The sequence below is a fragment of the Choloepus didactylus genome, chromosome 20, assembly GCF_015220235.1.
Source record: "Choloepus didactylus isolate mChoDid1 chromosome 20, mChoDid1.pri, whole genome shotgun sequence".
Taxonomy (NCBI): domain Eukaryota; kingdom Metazoa; phylum Chordata; class Mammalia; order Pilosa; family Megalonychidae; genus Choloepus; species Choloepus didactylus.
The window spans coordinates 54,380,971-54,401,953 of record NC_051326.1 but is presented as its reverse complement, the minus strand read 5'-3'; the positions used below and the strand labels follow the sequence as shown (position 1 = coordinate 54,401,953).

The 20,983-nt window shown below is 41.9% G+C and overlaps 1 long non-coding RNA gene across 5 annotated transcripts in view; it reads right to left on the bottom strand.

Annotated features, from left to right (window-relative positions):
• Positions 1 to 20,983, bottom strand: part of LOC119516567 — a 116,151-nt gene that overhangs the window by 83,706 nt on the left and 11,462 nt on the right. For 2 of the 5 annotated variants that reach the window (XR_005213321.1, XR_005213317.1), the window contains exon 2: positions 16,668 to 17,506. The exons of 1 other annotated variant lie outside the window; for it this stretch is intronic. This is a non-coding gene — a long non-coding RNA (uncharacterized LOC119516567). Of the gene's footprint in view, positions 1 to 16,667; positions 17,507 to 18,027; positions 18,169 to 20,983 lie in introns of all 5 variants that reach the window. 2 more of the 5 variants (XR_005213318.1, XR_005213319.1) reach the window with 2 other exon arrangements.

The following is a 20,983-nucleotide window of genomic DNA, read 5'->3' as shown; positions in this document are numbered from 1 at the left end:
CAAATACAAAGGAGCTCGGCTCTCTAATTCTTCCCTAGTTTCTTGAAATTGCCCCAGAATTTCTTCGCTTTCAGATTACTAGTTAAGATTCCTCTTTGTTGGTGCAGTCTGTCATAAAATACCCATCTTCCCTCTCCCACTACCATTCCCCTACAATTACCCACTCCCACCCCACCCCCCAAAAAACATTGCATTGGAGATGAGGTGTGCACATTCTAAAGCTCTTAGAGTTTGTGTTTCCCACTCAGTATCTGGAAAAGTCTATTTCTGTATTTGCCTTATCCCCAAGCCTCCTTCTTTGCTTGTGCCCTGGACCAACATAGTGATAAATTAAGGAGTGTGCAAATAAGCTTTCAGTAACAGGGGATCTTTCTGCAGTCACTGGCTCTCAGGGACCTTCTAAAAGATGCCCACATTTGTTTCTCAAGATTTCCCCTATCAGGATGGGTCCCTACCTCTCATGGCTGGTAGAATCCAGTCCAAACCTCCCATCTGAATCTCTAGTGTGTGACGAAGAACCATCAAGTTCTCCAATTCCCCTCTCTTCAGCAGCGACTCTGATTGGGAACATTTGCAAGGGGTTTTAAATTCAGTTGTGCTGAGCTTGGGTTGAGGATATCCTGCAGCTTTGTCATGACCAAACCCATTCTATCTAGGATTAAACTATGGAGCTCTATTTTTTTTAGATTCAGTTTTATTGAGATATATTCACATTCCATACAATCATCCATAATGTATAATCAACTGTTCACAGTACCATCATATAGTTGTGCATTCATCACCCCAATATGAAGAAAGAATAAAAGTAAAAAAGTAAAAAAGAACACCCAAATCATCACCCCCCCATCCCATCCAATTTTTCATTTAGTTTTTGTCCCCATTTTTCTACTCATCCATCCATACACTAGATAAAGGGAGTGTGATCCACAAGGTTTTCACAATCACGCTGTCACCCCTTGTAAGCTACATTGTTACACAATCATCTTCAAGAGTCCAGACTACTGGGTTGGAGTTTGATAGTATCAGGTATTTACTTCTAGCTATTCCAATACATTAAAACCTAAAAAGTGTTATCTATATAGTGCATAAGAATGTCCACCAGAGTGACCTCTCGACTCCATTTGAAATCTCTCAGCCACTGAAGCTTTATTTTGTTTCACATCCCCCTTTTGGTCAAGAAGATATTCTCAATCCCACAACATCCAGTCCAAATTCATCCCTGGGAGTCATATCCTGCATTGCCAGGGAGATTTACACCCCTGGGAGTCAGGTCCCACATAGTGGGGAGGGCAGTGAGATCACCTGCCATGTTGGCTTAGCTAGAGAGAGAGAGAAAGAGGGCCACATCTGAGCAACAAAGAGGTACTCAGGGGGAGACTCTTGGGCACAATTATAAGCAGTTCAGCTTCTCCTTTGCAGTAACAAGCTTCAAAAGGGCAAGCCCCAAGACAGAGGGTTCGGCACACCAAACCACCAGTCCTCAATGTTTTTGAGAACAGCAACAATCCAGGTGAGGAAGTCCAACACTTCTACATTTTTCCCCCATGGAGATCAATTTTTAAATCTCCTGTGGCCAGAGCCTTCATGTCAGAATTCCTGCTTTCAGAACAATTTCACACAACCCATAAACCAATTTTCTAACAGGCATTTAGATAGATGGGCTACCTTATGTTCTGAGTGTCAGCAAGCCCAAAAGCCTGTTTTAAATTATTCAGGCTTTCTTTAAGTTATGGTCACTGAAAAAAAGCTTTTGTATTGTGTGTGTGTGTGTTTAATAAATTTACACATGGGCATATGGAGTTAGAGGCCTAACATCACCTTCTATAGCCTTCCTTTTTCAGGGAAATTTGCCTTAGCAGTAAATTCTAGAAACTTTAAACCTGGAGAGAAGAATTACCTTATTGCATTATTTCTCCAAATTAAATAAGATCTGATCCTGATTTTTCTTCAACCCAATGGCTGTAAATTAATCTCCTTTATGTTTTGATCTGTTGTCCCTGGACTTGAGCAAAATTCCAGAAGTTTCTATTTATTCCAAACATCAAAGAAGAGCTCTCTGTTCAGCCCCAAGTGTCACACAAATGAACTATCTGTCCACCCCCTTGTTGGTAGGTTTGTATTTGAGCAGAGTTTGGTTACGGGGATCATTTGCCAAAATTCCAAGGCCACTGCTCTCAGTAGTCAGTGTCCCCAGATTCTCCCAGGGTCTCTCTGTGCAAGTGGGGTGCTTGTTCCAGGACTCACTGAGCATCAACAAGAAAACCATCCCATTCCTAGCATGCCATCTGCATTCCCTTGGGTGGCTGGCTGCTCTGAATTCTCATCACTTAAAATGCCACACCTCCTTGCTTCCTCCACTGGTGATATTCAGGATGATTCTTCTCAGTAAAGCCAGGTGTTCAAAAAACAATAGTCTGAAAACTAGTTGCCTGGAAACTTCTGCTTTCGGTCCCAGACAAATAACATTAACCAGCCAGGCAAGGAAGCACAAAGTCATGGTTGCTTTCTTAGTGGCAAGAGGGAAAAGTGCTTCTGCCAAGAGGAAAACAAAATGCTCAGACCTCAGTTTACTTGTCCTGAAAAATCAAATCGTCAGCATGGTTTCTATATTTAGCCAGTAGCTTCTTGGCGAATGTCCAGGACAGGATCGGCAAATAGATTTTTATCTTTTCTGTCAACTCTGCTTGCTAATGAGGAGAATAGATGTTAAAGAGTGTGGTATCAATGTGTGCAGTTGGCCAGGTTGTGGAGTAGGCACAAGTCACCTGTCACAGGGGTTGGTCACCTTTTGTCTAGTTGTCACTTGCGAGTAAGTTGACGAGCTTGGCTTGCATTTTGCCTTCTCAGAAGCCTTCTTTCTTCTTTCTGGATTCTAACAGTAAGTAAGGTGGTTGGATAAATGAAATATTACTTTACAGAATTTGTTGACCACTGGTGAAATAGATTGCCCCTGGTCCTTATACCAGAGCTGAATTCCTAGGCTATCTAGGGGCTGAAATTCTAGTCTATCCAGAAATCAACAATGCTTAGGACAGAGCGATCCCAGCATTTAACTGAATTCTTGTCATCAAATCATCCCACACAATGTGAAAGAATCACCCTCAATGTTATATCTGAAATGTCTCCTTTTCACTTGTCCTTTCCATACAATGGAATCTTGACAGAGGTCGTATGTTGATGAAGACCGGGAGGCACCCTGAAGGCATTATGGGATGCAAAAGAGTGATCAAGCCATGCTAACATGATTTGGGGTGGCCTGGCAACTGAAGTCACTCTGGGGAGGCCTCAGAGTCATTCCCCTCGGAGAATCTAGACAGACGTTTTAAGTGGAAACCAGAGAAACACACTCGATACAAATGAGGAGCAGAGCTGTCATCATAAATCGCAGCCTGTAGGCCTTTTTACGTGTCAGCATAACCTGGCCGTTAAGCACACTTAATTGCCAGCTACGGTAAGTTCTGTAGATCGTCACCACACCAGTCATTTTTCAAAGATCCTTGTTAGTGTAGGAATAGGGAACGCAATAAATGATCAGACAGGAGACGATAGAGAGGAAAGCTGCAGAGTGGGAGCTATCACAAGTAGGCTGGCTCTTGGGGGAGACCCTCTGTGTTTGTACAAGCACCATAATAAAATCCATTGACTCATGCCGGGCTCTTTTCATCACAGAGCACAAGACAAGACAAGAGAAACCGGCCACAAAAACCAGTCTCTTCTCTAGCGATGCACTTTGTTCTCTCACACACTAAGCTGATGTCTGCCCTGCTGGGATGGAATGAATGGGATCTGGCTGTGGCACCAGTTCACATCTGAAAATTCCAATAGTTGTGTTTTATTGTAGACATTTAAATGGACAATTCAGCCATTGGTCCAGTGTATGTGTACTGTGTACCTGCTCAATCCTAGGCTCTATGGTGGACCATTTGAGATTCAAGGTCAACTAAGGCTCTGTCCTCACCCTTAAGGACCTCACAGCCTAGGGACAAAACAAACAGAGACCCAGAAGACCATTCTAATCCCACCTACCCATTTTTTCAATGTCTATAGTTTTCATTTTGTGGTTTTTTCTTTCTTTCTTTCTTTCTTTTTTCTTTCTTTCTTTCTTTCTTTCTTCTTTTTCTTTCTTTCTTTCTTTCTTTCTTTCTTTCTTTCTTTCTTTCTTTCTTTCCTTCTTATTTCTTTTCTTTTAATGTCCTATTATTGTATTTGGGGCTATATTCCTTTTTTTGTCTTAAAATGTGTTTTGAATGTTCAAAGGCTCATTTGACTGCTCTATTATCTGCAGTTCCTGGGATGTGAATTCTCCTTTTATTGAGTCTGTTTGCCCTCATAGCAGTGAATTCCACAAGCACTATGAGCTCATCTTCATTAGGAATAGTCTTCCATTGGAGTCCCAGAAATGCCCAGAATTGTGCAGGCATCACTGGAGCAAGGATCCTTTCACCTATCCTGAGGTCCTTTGAGTTGCAATCAGTTTCAGAGTATTTTTAACATTAAATTCCAGTTCAGAATTTCCAAATAGCACAGGCATGAGGCCCTCCGCACACTATAGGAATGCTTGTGGTTCTCATTCCTTCGTGTCTTGTTATCTACCCAGGGTAAAGGGCTGGCATGAGCTTCTGTGCCACATTGCCTGATACTGACAGCCAAGCATTTCTAGTTCCTATTTATAAAGAAGAGTGTCCTAGTCCGGTTCCAGGCTTTATAAAGGAGTTTGGTTCCAATGCTCCCTCGCACAAAGAATCTACAGTCTCCTTTAGCATCCCCTAGCACATGTTAGTTTCTCATGCCCAAAGATATATATCCGTTTCCAATATCCACAAGCTTCTTGGTTTTTATTCCTGCTCAGTGCTCTATCTTCAAGTTTCCCCTATTTTCTGGCACTTGTAAATATCCTTTATATGCTTTTTAATTATACCTGTGATATTCAAAAATATGCTTGATATGATCCAGCATCACTTCATGTTTATAGTGTGGATCTGAAAGAGAGAGAGAGACAGAGAGAGAGAGGGAGAGAGCTTAAAAATGCTCAAGCTGTCTTCTTCACTGAAGTCTACCATGCACTTCACAAACACAGAACCAAGAACTTGGAGAAAAAACAACTTCTAACAGTAGCAGGGCCAAGGCTCCAATCAAATTCAATCATTTCCTTTCAAAATACAAAAAGCACAGTGGACCCACATTAGTTTCCAGGTTAAAAAGCACAATAATGTGATGAGAGCACCAGCTTTGGAGTCTGAAACTCTGAGTTCCCGTTTTGTCACTTACTGGCTGTGATCCCTTGACCCCATATTCAGCTCTCATGGTTTTCAGTCTCCTGAACTGCAGAAAAGGGGCATGATAATACCTACCACAGAGTGTGTTGGAGAAGTTTATATGAAATAGTCATATAAAAGCCACAGCACAAGACCTGGTGCTTAGAATGAGCACAATAAATACTTTTTACCTTCCACCTTGTGAAGCAAAGGAGAGAATAGTTTGTTTCTTTACTCTCCTGAGACTTAGCAGACAGAGCTTTCCGGAATGTGTCATCACTTCAGGAAGCAAAAGACAGGAACATGCAAGAATGAGACTGAACCAGACCACCATCAGCCTCTTCCTCTTCCTGATCCAACCTCGCTGATGGTAACGGATTTCAATTCTTCCTGAACTTGACAGAGCAGAACTTGTTCAAGTTGTTGAAAATTCACTTCACAAAAATCACTCAGGGAAAGGCAAATGGACATGCTTTCTAATAACACTGATTCGGTTTCCTATATCTGGTGGGACACTTCATATATGTTACCTGGAGAAAAAACAACTTCTAACAGTAGCAGGGCCAAGGCTCCAATCAAATTCAATCATTTCCTTTCAAAATACAAAAAGCACAGTGGACCCACATTAGTTTCCAGGTTAAAAAGCACAATAATGTGATGAGAGCACCAGCTTTGGAGTCTTCCCTGCATCTCCTGCCACTATCCATAAAAGTGACATGGTAGAATTAATACATAGATTAGAGCTCTTAGCACAAATTAGGATAATCCCTCTTCTAAGATTGTGTTAATGACATGGTAATTCCTTCCAAACAAAACATACACTTTAGGTGAATCAAGTAACCATAATTTCTATAACATCATTTTTTTTCATTTGCTTCTTTTTTTTGAATGGATTCTAATGGACTGATGCATCAGCTTCTCAGTGGCCAAACTAATACTTTCCCCAAAATGCACTTCAGAAGTGTAATCTCAAAGATAGTAATAGAGATGATCAGCTTGCATTGTACACAAAAGAAAAGTTGCCATAACGTATTCCCTTCTGAGGCAATCCAGAGTCCTGGTGGGTGATATAGCATAGTAGTTAGATACAAATTCCTAGGGCCAGACATTTCTGGTTTGGATCCAAGCTCCACCTCTTAACCAGCTGTACCACCAGGCCAAGTTACTCAAAGTCTTAGATCTTTATTTCTGTGAGGCTAATACAAATTACTTCATAGAGTTTTTATGAGGTAATGCATGCAAAGCATTTATAAGAGTATTTGGCACACCGCGAAAGCTCAAAAAATTGTAGCTGTTAATATCACTATTGCTACTGAAATAATAGTAATAAAAAAACAACAGTGACAATATTGTGAGAAGGCCAGGATAATACATATCATAGCAAGGTAAGAATATACTATGAGTTTCCCATATGCCATTTGAATAATTAGAAAACTAGATGCAATTCCTGGCATTCTCCTGAGACTCAGAAAATGCTGTTTAAATGAAAACTTAATTTAAAAGACTACTCGGTAATGTTTGCACTCTAAGCAAATACTGAAGCTCGAGGAATGTCCTCAGATGATTTAAACCACAGTCCAAAATACCCACTTATGACTTTTCAAATGTTTACTTTTTGTTTGTTTGTTTTTGTTTTTGTTTTGTGCAGACTCTGTACCTATGTGCTAAGCCTTGAATAACATTTTTATGATAGAAGGGGTCTTACCTGTTGCGATTGGTCCATACATATTTGAAGCCCAACCAGCAGAAGAAGATCTATAATTGCAGGCTACATCTCATAAACAAACCATAAATATAAGGGAGTATTAGTATTAAATGCAAATGGCTCACTAGTTCATTGACAGAGGGTAAGTCGTTAATAGATGAATGTCAGACCATGCATTAATTATAGAAGTATTGCAACTCAGAGCAAGGACAGCCCTTAGGGATATCTCATCTCAGACTCCCCTAGAGATTTTACCCCCAAATTTCTCATTTCTGGACCTTGCCTCAGACCTGCTGAATCTCTGAAGGTAGGGCCTACTTATATGTATTTTGCACAAAAGATTCTGATTTGAGCTCCAGGCTTAGAACCACTTAATCAATACAAATCCCCCTTTTTGTCCTTAAGAACTGAAATCTGGATAGATGAAATAAATTGCCACAAGTCTCTAAGCTCATTAGTGGCAGAGCTAGAACCACAACATACATATTTTGAATCCTGATCTTAAGCAGTTTCCATAATGCTAGTTGATATGAAACAAAATAGAGAGCAAAGAGCTGATCTTGGAAGCCTGTAACATAACAAAATTGAATGTCCGTGGGGGAGTGGAGGGCAAAGCAAAAGTCTGGGGTGTGCTGTGCTTCTCATTTTCAGAGGGGAGCCCCCATCCCCCACTCCCAGATGCTCTACATGATGGAGACTGTGTAGATGCCTGGCTGTGACTGGGGGAAGGACAGGATTCACTTCACAGAGTTGCTAAGTAGAGCAGTGGACAGGACCCTGCCACCGTTTTAAAATCCTTCCTAATAGATTAAGGATAAGGGGATATAATTCCCTGGATTCCTAAACTCATGGGCTACTATGGACAGAATAGGACCTCCAAACCTTTCTAAATGCCCTCATTTCACAGATGAATAGACAGACTAGAAGAGGGGACATGGACATGACTTACTCAACTTTGCATAGTCTGTATGAACTTGACCTAAGACCTAAGTCTTAGGACTTTACACCTGTGATTCATTAATCCCACAAAATATTCAATATCTCTCTCTGTGGCCTTGTCACTCACTGTAGAGCCTGAGCAAAAAGAAGATTGGAAATCATTCACCACCCTGAAAATCCTTAGTCTCACTGGGTCCTTCTCTAAAGCTATGTTTCTTACAGTGGTCCTTGGGCCACCAACATCAGAATCACCTGGGTTTTTTGTGCAAAATTCAGACTATTGGGCCCGACCCCAGATACACTGAAGCGGCACCTATGTCGGCGAGGCCAGAGAATCTGGCTCAGAGGGTGACAGTCACATACTCCAAAGTTTGAGAAACACTGAGAGGAGACTGCAAAGCTCAGACATGTTCTGATGTACGGTTAAAGAATAGCAAGTGTTACATAGAGGAGAGACCAATTTGAATATGACATCTGTTGTTTCTTTTAAGACATAACGATTTGGGCGCTCACTATAAACCAGCCACTGTTCACTATACTGGAACAACTGTCGATAGGACAACAAATTCTCACTTCTCTGGGGATATATCCAGATGCCATGGCACACCCCGAGAGGCCGGGTGCAGCTTCAGGACACCCAGTGTAAAGGGTGGAATGTATCCCAACAGTTCTCAGGAAGGGCAGCTTTTCCTCAGAAGCACGTCCACTGAGCCACACAGCCACGGATACAAACAGCGCCTGATTATTTACGGGCAAAGTGGGAAAGCTCTTGTCAGGATGGTTCCGAAATGCTTCTGTTGTAGACACTCTACTAGGATCTAACCCCACTTTTCCTGGTGTGGGATAACCACACAACCTCAAAAATATTAAATACTGTTATACGTTTTTTAATGTGCTGTCTCGCAGGATATAAAAACTATCACATTATCAAGAATCGGGTATGTGAGAAATAAAGATTTCTGGCATGGAAGTTAAGAGAAGCGGCTTTGGTCTTGAGCTCTGCCATTCAATCCGGCACCCTCGGGAAAATGGCCTTTTCTCAGAACCTCCCATCACAAATAGGGAGAAGGCAGTGGGTAGAACTGCTGGGCTCCTCCTTCAATCTCTGATGTTTTAGGAATAAAAGTTGAAATGCTGATGGGCAAAGCAATCAGAATCTCACATATAGCAAAAGCAGAACAGCTCAAAGTTTCCACAAAACTATAGAAATATTTTGTTTTGTTTTGTTTTGTTTTGTTTGAGCATGACAACAGCAAAGCCCCTTCAATGACACTCATAACTCAGCATATGCAAAGTTCATAAATTACTGTAATAGGAAGCAGGGTAACATCTGTTCTGGAGTACCCAGACAGAGGGGATTTGGACATTCGAGAAGAGGCTCTGCAGATACTGAAGTCAGCCCAGAAACATATGGGGAGTATTTACAGTGAAAAGGTTCCCCATCTCTATTGTGTTTCTCCCTAACTCTATACATCTGCTCCCAAACCTCTCAGATTTGGGAATGCAGACTCTGCTGAAATAAAAGCCCCTTCCCTGGGAAACCCTCTGCTAGCAAATCAGAATAACACAGCCTGCCCCTTCTCATTGCATGTGCCTCACCAGCTGCTTGCTCGTACTGCCCCTCTCCAGCCTGTCTGCCACCAAGCAAAATGTGTTAGAAATATGCTCCAATGCGGCACTGGCATGCATCTGCCTCCAACGGCCACAGCCACTGCAGAGCTAACCGCTAATTACTGTTCCTAATAAAATCCCATGGTAGGTTGATTTAAAGAACATTGGCTTAATCTGAGATCAAAGCATGACTCTTCTCTCCCTCTTTAAAAAAAAAAAAAAAGAATATCTTTGAGAAATGAAGGATGTAATTAAGTTCATGTATGGGCTGTTAAGTAACAGAATATTTACCTCCTACTTAAAACAACTTCCTGAGCCACTGTGTCGTGGTCCTTTTATCCAGTGGACTGCAGTTGAAATAGCATTACTGGAAGGGAGCTATAAAAAGGCTCGCATTGTGAATTGCTGCCGCATCCTGATTGCACAAGAGAGGGGAGGAAAAGAAGGTGGTGAGAGCTAAATTAACTCTCTGGCATGCCAAAGAGATAAAAGGTTGTGTCCCAGAGTGAACGCTTGGGCTCTGGCAGCTTTTAAAAAGGGGGTGTCCACTGTGACTCAAAAAAAGTGCTCAGTATTCATATCCCCAAAGGCAAATGTGCAGGGATCCGGAGTTGAAATCTCAGCACTCGAATGTCACCCGGGCACCTTCTCAGGAAAGCTGGCAAGCACTTTTCATGATGCCTCAAAATAGAGCGGCCGCCCTGACAAAATGACAAGGGTCAGGCAAGGAAAGGGAAAAGTCCAAATCTGCAAAGCCGAAGACCAAGACTGGGTAAAAGTGTTCATTCGTGGAGGGCGAGAGAGGGGAATTCTTTAGAAAAAACTTCTACCAAGGAATACAGAGACCAAAAGAGAAATTACAAAGAAGAACATGAGAAGCACTGATGTCTCCAGGTAAAACTTGTTTAATTTTAAGGTACAGACTTGTGGGCAGGCTGCATCCTCCACACTCTGATACCTGAGAAAGATGACCACTTACTTCATTCCCTTTCTCTCCTGTTCGTTAAAAAGGAAGGAAAGAAAAAGCTAAGAGTTAGATGTGCCAAGCACTGTTATTCTGGATGCTTACATATGCATATATAATACAATAGGTTATATGTATATATATAAATAATCTCATTTAGTATTCATAACACCCTCTAACCACTATATACTATTATCTGCATTTTAACAATGAACTCAGATAAAATGTCAACAATGATGCAAGCCCAGAAACAGTACGAAACTTGCTCAAGAACACACAGCTAATTGGTAGCAAGCCAAAGATTTAAGCAAGTTCTGCCTGAAACCCTAGTCTCTTGCCCCTCCCCCATGCTGCACTGTTGTTGGGGCTTCCAATTTATTCTTGTTCTGTGATCAAAATGTTATAAATCCATGGCTTGCTTATTATCCAAGGGGAAAATAAAGATTCCCGAGTCCAGGCTGAGCTGGGTTCTGCTGGAGAGTGACAGCTGTAACTGCTGACAATGCACCGACAGTAATGCAAGGAGAAGACGGGGTCCTGGTGTCCCAGATTAGTCGGATGGGGGATCCCTGTATATTTAAATCTCACCCATCTTTAAAGGCTGCTTCCATGGACTCTCCCTATTCATCCCAGGAATAATGATTCCGTCCTCCCAGTGTTTATAACTTCTCTGATAGGAGAAGAGGTGGCCTGGCTTTGTAGCCCTTTGACCAAACGTCTTGCCTTGCCCTTCTAAATATTTAACTTCTAGAGTGCCCTGCCTTCCCCCATAAAGTCTACTAAAGTACCCTGTAATCATAGGTGTTTAACATATTTTTTTTCCAAATAGCTAAATAAGTAAGGAAGGATAGCTAGAAAGGCATAGAGCTGAGTAAGAAGATAAGGAAGGAAAAACTATGATTGAAAACCCACAGAATTAGAGGGTTTCCTATTTACTCATCAAAAAACCTTCCCTAAGTTACTGAGTATTGTCTCAATAGTCCTGATTAGGAAATGGAAGTTCAGAGACGTTAAATTATGTGGACAGCAGTGCTCAGCTTGTACATGGTATTTAGAATTCAAAATGCAGCCTGAACTTTCCCACCAGAATACTCTGCCTTCCTTCCAAAGAGGCGATCAGGCAGGAAAGCAGGAAACACATGCAGGGAAAGTCAGGGATTGGAGGGCTCCATTGGCAAAGTCACCCAGAGCGCGTCCAGGGTTTCTGAATCTGAGCTGTTAGACGTGATACCAGCCACTTTCAAGTGTCTGCTAGGAGCTGGGAAATGAGGAAATGTTTCCAGGTTCTCACCAGTCATTCCGCAACTATTTTCTGATCATCTATGAGAAACTCAGCAAGATGGGCGTCGGTATTCTTATTGTAATTTTTCAGATGAGAAAATCACAGCTTCAAAAAGGAAAAAGGCTTGCCCAGTGAAACATATGCAGAAGGTGGTGGAGAAGAGAAGAGAAGCCAAACTGATCAGACCTCAAGATCTGTATTGTGCTCCTGGCACCCACCCCCCCAAACCAGACCCAAATCACCATGCTTTGTTACCTAAGTCAATGATGCATCACTGACCACTCGCCGTCCCCAATCCCACCGACTCGGCACCCCGAATCCCTTCCAGGAGAAGAGATCCTGTCCTGAAAGAAGCCAGTTCAGACCTGCACTGAGGCGCCCCCTAGAGGCAGGCAATAAGAGCCTGCAACCACTGACAGAGCAACTAAATCCCTGCTTGAGCCTTTGAGCCAGGGTTCACTCATTTATTCTCTCTACAAATATTTACTTACCGCTTATTATATGCCATGTATTTTTTCCGGGCACTGGAGATTTAGTAGCTCATAAAACCTACAAAGATCCCTGCCCACAGGGAGCTTACAATTTAAAAGAGGGAAACTGCATAAACCAATAAAGGGTAAGACAGATTGCATATCTGATAATGGCAAAAGCTGTGGATAAACATTAAAAGGGGAGGAGGATAGAGAGTATGTGTAGCAGGGAGCAGGATTTACTATTTTGAACAAGGTAGTCAGGATATGATGTATTGATACCATGTATTGATCAGTAACATTGAGGAGAGCCCCAAGGAGGGGAATTATCTAGAGAAAAAGCATTTCCTGAGGTGAAAATGGCAAGTGCCCAGGTCCTGAGGTAGGAGAGTGCTTGGTATAGATGAAGACACAGAAACTAGAGAGGAACTGCAAGTTGCCTCAGAGAGAAGACATGGTGCTTCAAACTTATTTACACGACAGAGGGAGTGTCTATTAGGAGAGGTTTCTGTTGGTGTTGGGGTTGTTTTTGTTGTATTTTTCTCACAGCAGGGCTGGATGAGAATAGGATACTTCATGCCAAAAGGAGTCAAGAATAAATGATGGAAAATGGTAGGTGAAGGGGAAGTCTGGTTCTTTAGAGATAAGCATCCTTGAATTCATTCAGTAATCTTAGATTGATCACAAAAATGAATAAGGTACAAACCCCCCCCAAAAGGGACGCAGTGTTCTGTAAGGAAGGAGGCCTGTCAAATGCTAATCACCATGAAGAACTGCCAGTATTAGAGTGGAGGTCTAGAAGCAAGCAGCATGGGAGCCCTGAGGCATGGGGGGTGGCTGGGAAAAACTTGCTCTCTTGAACTTGAGGCATGAGACAGTCACCTCCCTATACACTTGGACTGGAAGAAGGTTAATTTTGCCATCTCCCCAGCTTTTCTAAAGCCCCTGCCAGTGGGCCTTGCTGACTGATGGGCAGATCCCTTTCTAAGCAATCTCTGCCCATCAGATCATGAGCCTACTCTTTGCATGGTTGAGAATGATGCAAACCAGATAGCCCACGCTTAGTAAGAACTCTTCAAGTAGGACTGTGCAGACAGCTTCCCCTCACTGTCCACTCCCCCCTCCCAGCTCCAACCCAGGGAAATAGGTTTTTCTTGCAAAACCATAAAGCACTGGTGACCAGGGCAGTTTGGGCTCTTGGAGGCTGGACCAAGGAACTCATACAAACTCACCTTGGCCCTGGTGGCCAGAGTAGGACAGAGCCTGTCCATTTAATGGGAATTTTATTCACATCCTGCAAGAGGAGAGGGATAAAAGCTCTCTGATGCAAGTGGCTGTGGAGGGCTCTCAGGAAAAACCGCACCCATTCAAGGGGTAAAGTCGCCAGTTCCCACTATACCTAGGACAAGAGTAGGTCTTGGAATTGGTAGTTGAGCTCACTGTCATGAAAAATCCATTGCCAAGCTCCTACCCTGTAAGCCAGGGGAAGGGAATGAGGAAGGGGAAGTGATGCTCAAGAGGGTGCCCCTTGGGCCCCATTTCTCCTATGGCTCTACTAAACTTAGCATCACTTTCTGAGCTGAGGTTCCATGAATGGAAGAGTTGAGGCTGGGAGAGATCAGGACCTCTCCACAGGTCCAGTCTGACTCAGCCAAGGCTCATTCTGTCTTGTGCTTGCCCCCAGGACACAGGGAACACTCTGTTGTATTTGTACCTACCCATGTTTTTTGGTGACGCTATCTCCGTATGTATGACTCTGTATGCAAGCCGATATAAAATACTTTAAATAATAAAGCTTATTGAATGAAACTGAATAATGTGTGCATGACCAAAATCACCTAAATGATCAACTTAATCAGTGAACTGTGCCTATGTCGGTCTTTAATTTTCAATTTTACAACTCATTTATTTAACTACTGGCCACTGCCTTCATTAGGGATCGTTAACAGCCAAATATGGCAAGTGGAAACTTTCAGAACAATAAATGTTTGTGTTTATACCAGGTATCCCTGTGGACCTTACTGCTGTTTAATTTTTGGATTTCGTTTTTTTTGGAACACGGAAGTCTGTAAAATAGCCAGTCATTGCTTAGTATCTTCGGGACGATTTTCAAAAATACAGCTCTTAAACAAGGTCTGAAACAAATGCATGTACCCCAATATTTATAGCAGCATTATTCACAATTGCTCAGTGGAAACAACCCAAAATGTCCATCAACGGATGAATGGGTAAGCAAAATGTGGAACATAACATACAATTGAGTATTATTTGGCCATAAGAAAGAATGAAGTTATAAGATATGCCACTACATGGAAGAAACTTGGAAACATTATACTCAGTGAGATAAACAAGGCAATAAGAACAAATATTATATGATATCACTTAAAAGACATGACTAAAAATATCAAATACTAAGGGGTAGGGGGAAAGGAGAGTGTTCGGGGAGGGGGAGGAATACAGATCTTACAGAGTATTCATCAGACATACAATTTCTCTCTCTTCACTATCCCCTCAACTGTTGCCTAAGGCCAAACTCCAGCTCTCTAACCCGGTTTCTCCAGCTCCACCTACTTCATCACTGCTCCCAACTGTCCTGGAAAACTGACCCTTAAAATTCATTCATTCTTTTAAACCAAGATTAAATGCTATTTCTTCCACAGTGCCTTCTCAGATGCAATTCTCCTGGGCAGAAATAGTCATACCTTTCTCTGCTCTCTCATGATACTTCTCAAATATCTTTGTGTTTTTGTCATGGGCATGTATGTCTATTCTACAACCCTGGTTATAAATCCTTGAGGAGAATCATCATGCCTTGTCAATTCCATATTCCCTCATCTTCTAAAAGGATATTTTGCATTGTAAAATTGATGGCAAAGACTTGCCCTCAAGAAACTTCTGGTCTAATGAGAAGATAAGTCGGTGTTTGGTGTAATTGAGGGAGAGGGTGCAGTAGGGTGGGTTCATTGGACTACCACTAGAGGGAGTGCCGATCAAGTTCTGGGGCCATATTTCCTCATCTCAGATGGAATTGGATGCCCCTTGCTGTAATGGAATTTGAGTTGGAAGGCAGTAAGAACAGAAGAACTGGTCATGAAATAAGGATTGTAAAACCATTATTCTAGAGGATGGTGGAGAACAATCATAAGAACTCACTAGATATCAGTGCACTTCCCACCCCACATCCTGACACCAAATTTGTTTCTGCCCACACTACCTGCATTTCTGAGAAAATAAGCATGAAAGAGAATATATATTCTTTGAGACTTTTGGCCTCATTTGTAATATTAATCCTGATTAGGGTAGGGGAAGACAGGAGAAAACTTCATAGAGGAGGCAAAATTGAGTTGGGCTTTGACAGATAAGCAGGAGTCCTCTCTGCTTACAAATTGTCTAATGAGAGAGGGGTAATGAGAGCATTCCAGGTGGAGTAAGTGGTAACTTAAAAGCCACTGAGAGTTTGTCAATTGGGGTCTGCAAGATGTTTAGGACAGCTACTGTTCATTCATCCATTCATTCCAGAGACATGGCTTGAGTCACCTCAAGTTTATCTATAGATGTGGAAACTACATCAGGTTTTAGAGTGATGAAAAAGGGCAATATAATCCCTGCCTTCATGAGAGTCACATTACAGAAATTGGAGTGTTTTGGTCCAAATGGGAGGAAGGGGTAGCAGGGGTGCACAGGAGGTAAGGTTACATAGATAGGGCTGTGCAAATGTGAAGGGTTTGTATGCCTTCCTAAGGAACTTGAATTTACCCTGTAGGTCAGGGGCAGGTAACACAAAATTTCCAGCTAGAAGATTACATAATGCAATTAGATTTTGGAAGAATGTCTCTGATAGCACAGCAGAGCCCAGAAGAGTAAGGAAAAACCCTTACTATACTACCATGTGAGGCTGTTGTGAAAATTAGAAAATTGGCGTAAAACAAAGGGCATCTAGAAAATAGAGTAAGGGCTTGATGGCTGATATAACTAACCATCAATGTTGAAGCTCCATCAGGAAGCTGGCATCTGAACTCTCTCTAATCCATTACTCCGTCTCTTTTTGAATGGCTCCCCTCATTCTCCCTGCTCCACGAAAGTCTCTTTAGAATATTCATCGAGCAAGAAAGGAAAGGAAGATCAAATATCCGCATTCCCCCAAACCACAGAAGTCCTGCTTCTTGCCAATACTTTTCCCTTACCATTGAGCCTTCCCCTCCTCCTCCTTTCCCACCTCCAGCTTCCACCCTCAGGATAGTAAGAGCAGCATGTAAACTGTGGTGAGTAAGGGGAGAAACCCAAGGATGAGGTTACTTTATTAAAACAATGGTAAAAATGCTCATAATACCTGGAAATTTAACTTATGCAGTAAACTTCCTAGCTACGTGAGCTAACATGATCTTCCCAGCCTGCAGATATAATTATTAATATTGTCATGATCACAGTTACAGACATATACCTAGTGGACTTGTCAAAGCGGAAATGAACTTAGCGATGCTTGAGGATACTGAGGCAGATTCGACAAACTGCCTTAAGCCGTGTTGCTAGGAAAAGGGAAGGCCAGGGTGGAAACTGGGGTCTCTTGCCTTCCAGACTTCACACGTTTTGAAGATGATACTCACTTCATTGGAAAGGAAGGTTGGAAATCCTTCATAAGGAGCATGTTGTGAGATAGACACTTTCTTCTCTGCTTCTGGGGAACTGGGCCTAGAGAAACAACAGCCTGGAGAATCCACACTGAATTTTATAGAATCCACTTCTTATAATCCACTTATAGAATCCACTTCTATAAGGCCCTTCCAACCCAGAAATCATTTTGAGGACCCAATTCTACCACTTTATTGATGAAGCAACAATCCTTGGACATGTAGACTTCTCCTGAGAGATGCTTAATGATGATCCCAGATGTATATTTGAAAACAGTTTTTTGATACGTGGGCCTTTCCTTCTTTCCCAGAGGCACAGCAACTGCACGTGATTATTTCAGAAACTAAGTAACTGTTCATTGTAAATTCAGGGGCCCCCATGGGGAAACGTGACATCGTTCACAGGCAGACCTCAAACCCGAGGCTGACCAGAGGCTGAGCAAGAGTTTCATTTTTTTTCTTGAGGAAAGGACACTAAAATGGAGTGCAAAGGTGACATAAAGCAGCAGGTGAAACTCAGGGAGCAATAGGGTCTTGTGGTTGAAGGCGTGTATTCTGGGAGCAGCAGAGCTCGTTTTGAATCCAGGTCTCACATGCAAAATCTGTGGTCCCGGGCTGGCTACTTAACTTCGCTTTGTCCAATTTTTCATGCCTGAATATTGAGAATAAGAAAAGTACCCATGTAACAGAACCATTGTGAGAATTTACAAGACAACTACAGAGGAATTAGTATAATGCCCTATGTACTGTAAATGTACAAAAATGGACATTATACTTACTTCACTTAATCCTCAGATTAAATTACCAGAGAGTCAAAATTATAAGAATTTAAAGAAAGGAAGCTGGGGTCCAAAGAAATTGATTAATTCACCTAAGAAAGCATAGTATCTATACAACACAATTGCTAGGTTCTAAAAGTCCCAATCTTTTCACTATACCAACTTGTCTGTTACAAATAGAACATAATTTCTTATTCAAGAGAACATCATGTTATATAGGATATAACATGAAGGGCTTATAAAAGCACTGGTTAAATTCTCAAATTTTAGCTACAATTTTGGTTTTCAATGTTATAATTTTATGATCATCTAATTAAGCAAATCGGTTCATGACAAGCAACGCTAAGGCGCTAATTCAATTCCCGCCTGTGATTTTTTTTTCAAGGTTGTTTACCTGTGAAGCCATGTGTAACTAAAGAAAATTCCCACAGCAAGCAGTTGGAGATTAGGAGGGACGGGTCTTCGGTGTAGTTTTTCTCTAAGCTCGAGTCCAAAATCTCTGAGCCCCCAAGGTTTAATTATCGTGCACAGCCTCCTGTTGAAGGGGGTGGGGGGGAGTTAGAGCTTGACAGATTCCCACTAAACCCCCCACGCTGGCCAAGCCCACAGCCTTATCTGCAGCGCCAGGGAGCAGGAAGGTGCAAAGCATACATTTTGGGGATACTGAGAACAAATTCTGCATGTTCTAAAGATTTAACTTTCTCCTCACCCCCTCCTGACCAATAAAGAATAGGAATTGTAGTGCTTATTTTAGCACAATGTGAGCTGGAGATCCCTTCCCAACCTAGCAATTGGTTTTTGTTTTGTGACCAGTTATTGACACAAAAGGGGGACCCACCCCCCAACCCAAGCATTCAATTAACCCTATGTGTGACAGGCAGAGGATTAAAGGTTGGCTAAGGCCCCATTCATAAGATTCTGAGGGGGGGCTTTCTAAAGGATTCTTCTCAACAAAGGTTGCCAAACTAAGTAGCGCTTTTTTTGTTGCTTTGCCCTGGCCCATTGTTACCCAGAAAGCTACCTTTTCCACTTAATTGGGGCTTTAGAATTCTGTTTCTATTGTATTCGTATATAAGAAACAGTCTGCCAAGGATCCATGTAAGTTAATGAATATCAGCATTGATGCATTTGGCGATTCCAAGTGTATTTAGCTTTCTTTGTATTTGTGGCCATTCAAGTAAGTTAAGGTAATAAAAAATAATAACCATATAGTAATAACTACGACAAAAATTTGTTCCCAAATATCAAGTACTTATTACATGCCAGGCACCGTAATAGATGCTTTATATGTTTTGTTTCTAGCTTCGCTGTTAACTCTGTGTTTTCTGGAAGAGAATTGGGAGACACAGAAGGAAAGAAAGTTTAAGCCCACACCACACCACCGGCCAAGGCTGACTGCCAGCAGCTGCTCATCTCCTCATGCCACAAGAGGACAATTTACCCACAGAAGCCAATGTTTATTTATAACGCTTCTTGGTTTTGCCTAGTTTTCAGTTCTTGTGTTTTAGCTCTCCAGCTAGATGGTAAACACTTTCAACTTGAATGCAAAACCCTAACAGACAAGAGACTCAGATTTATACCTATCTGTACACGTGGTTGAAAAATGCAAATACCTGCAGGGAACAGGTAGGAAATATAAAAGTGTGAATTGTCCCTAGTGTAAAACAACAAGAAGTGGGGAGACCTGAGGAAAACTGGGGAGGACACACCTCTCAGAGACACTTAAATGCAAATGCATTTTGTTTCGCTGTATTTGAATCATTGAGCTGGCCTCAGCATATAGTTCTGTCTGGATTTGATGACTGGGTCCCACAGTGGGAGATATCTGACTTCTGTTGATGCTTAGCTCAGAAAGTTTCATGTACCAAGAAGAAGTCACAAACTTGTGGCCCTCAAGCCAAATTCCTTCTGCAGATCTAGTATTTTGTTTGGCCTGCACAGGATCTTAAGATCCAGGGCATTCCACCTATAATTTTGGATCTCTGGCTTCTCTTGAAACTCTAGAATATGTGACATCACAGGTCCCATGTTCCCCCTGGTGACAATCAGTTGTCCCCCTGTTGTACCACAAATGCCCGCTTCAGTCATTTGCATTACCTTCCTGACCTGCATGGCTATTTGAGTTTGCCACCACAATGTCCCTGGGACCAAGTTTCCAAGGGGCCGTTGCTCAAGTGTAGGATTTTAGGAGCCCTCACCCTAGTCCGGCATTGCATTATTTTCATCATTAAATCACTTTTATCTATATAGATATCTATATCATTTATATCTATATCTATATCTCTATATCCGTATCCGTATCCATATTCATATCCATATCCATATCTATATCTATTTCTATATCTATCATCTATATCTGTACATACATACATACATAATTCACAAACTTAGGGTAGAAGACAGAGTCTTCACTTCAACAGTAAGACAAGTGAACCTAAATCATCAAAACATTCATTATACAAATTTTATGCAAAGTTAATAAATAAATGGATCCAGCTATATAGGAGTAAAAGAAGATTCTACTCATGCTCTCCCATTTGCACTGATGACATGTAGAACATGGGCATTTGGTACTTAAAGTGCAACACAAATGTATTTGGTGTGCTGATTTGGGTGTATCATGTCTCCCAAAATGCCATGTTCTTTGATGCAGTCTTGTGTGGGCAGACGTATTAGTATTAGTGTTGATTATGTTGGAATCTTTGGATTAAGTTGTTTCCATGGAGATGTGATCCACCGAATTGTAGGTGATAACTCTGATTGAATTATTTCCATGGAGGTGTGGCCCCTCCCATTCAGCATGGGTCTTTATTTAATCACTGGAGTCCTTTAAAAACGCTGGCACAGACCCAGATGCTAGCTGACTTAGCTCAGAGATGCTTGGAGTTGTGGAACCTGACATTGGCAGCCAAAGAGACACTTTGAAGAATGCACAGGAGCTGAGAGAGGAGGTGGAACACAACCTGGGATCAGCAGACACCAGCCCCGTGCCTTCCCAGCTAACAGAGGTTTTCCGGATGCCATTGACCTTCCTTCGGTGAAGGTATACTTGTGTTGATGCCTTCATTTGGACATTTTCATGGCCTTCAGACTGTAACTTTGTAACCAAATAAACTCCCTTTATAAAAGCAAATCTATTTCTGGTATTTTGCATAAGGGCAGCATTAGCAAACCAGAACACTTGGGTAAAGAGTGCCTTTTGCCATGTATTTAAGTGCAACTGAGAAAAAGAGAAAGTTGTCTGTTCTTATTGCATTCATCTGACAAGCCACAAAAGTTTCATCCAGAAGCCCAGCTGGCCTATATCTCAAGGCTACATCAAGCAACTGTCCAGGTTGGGAGACCTGTGA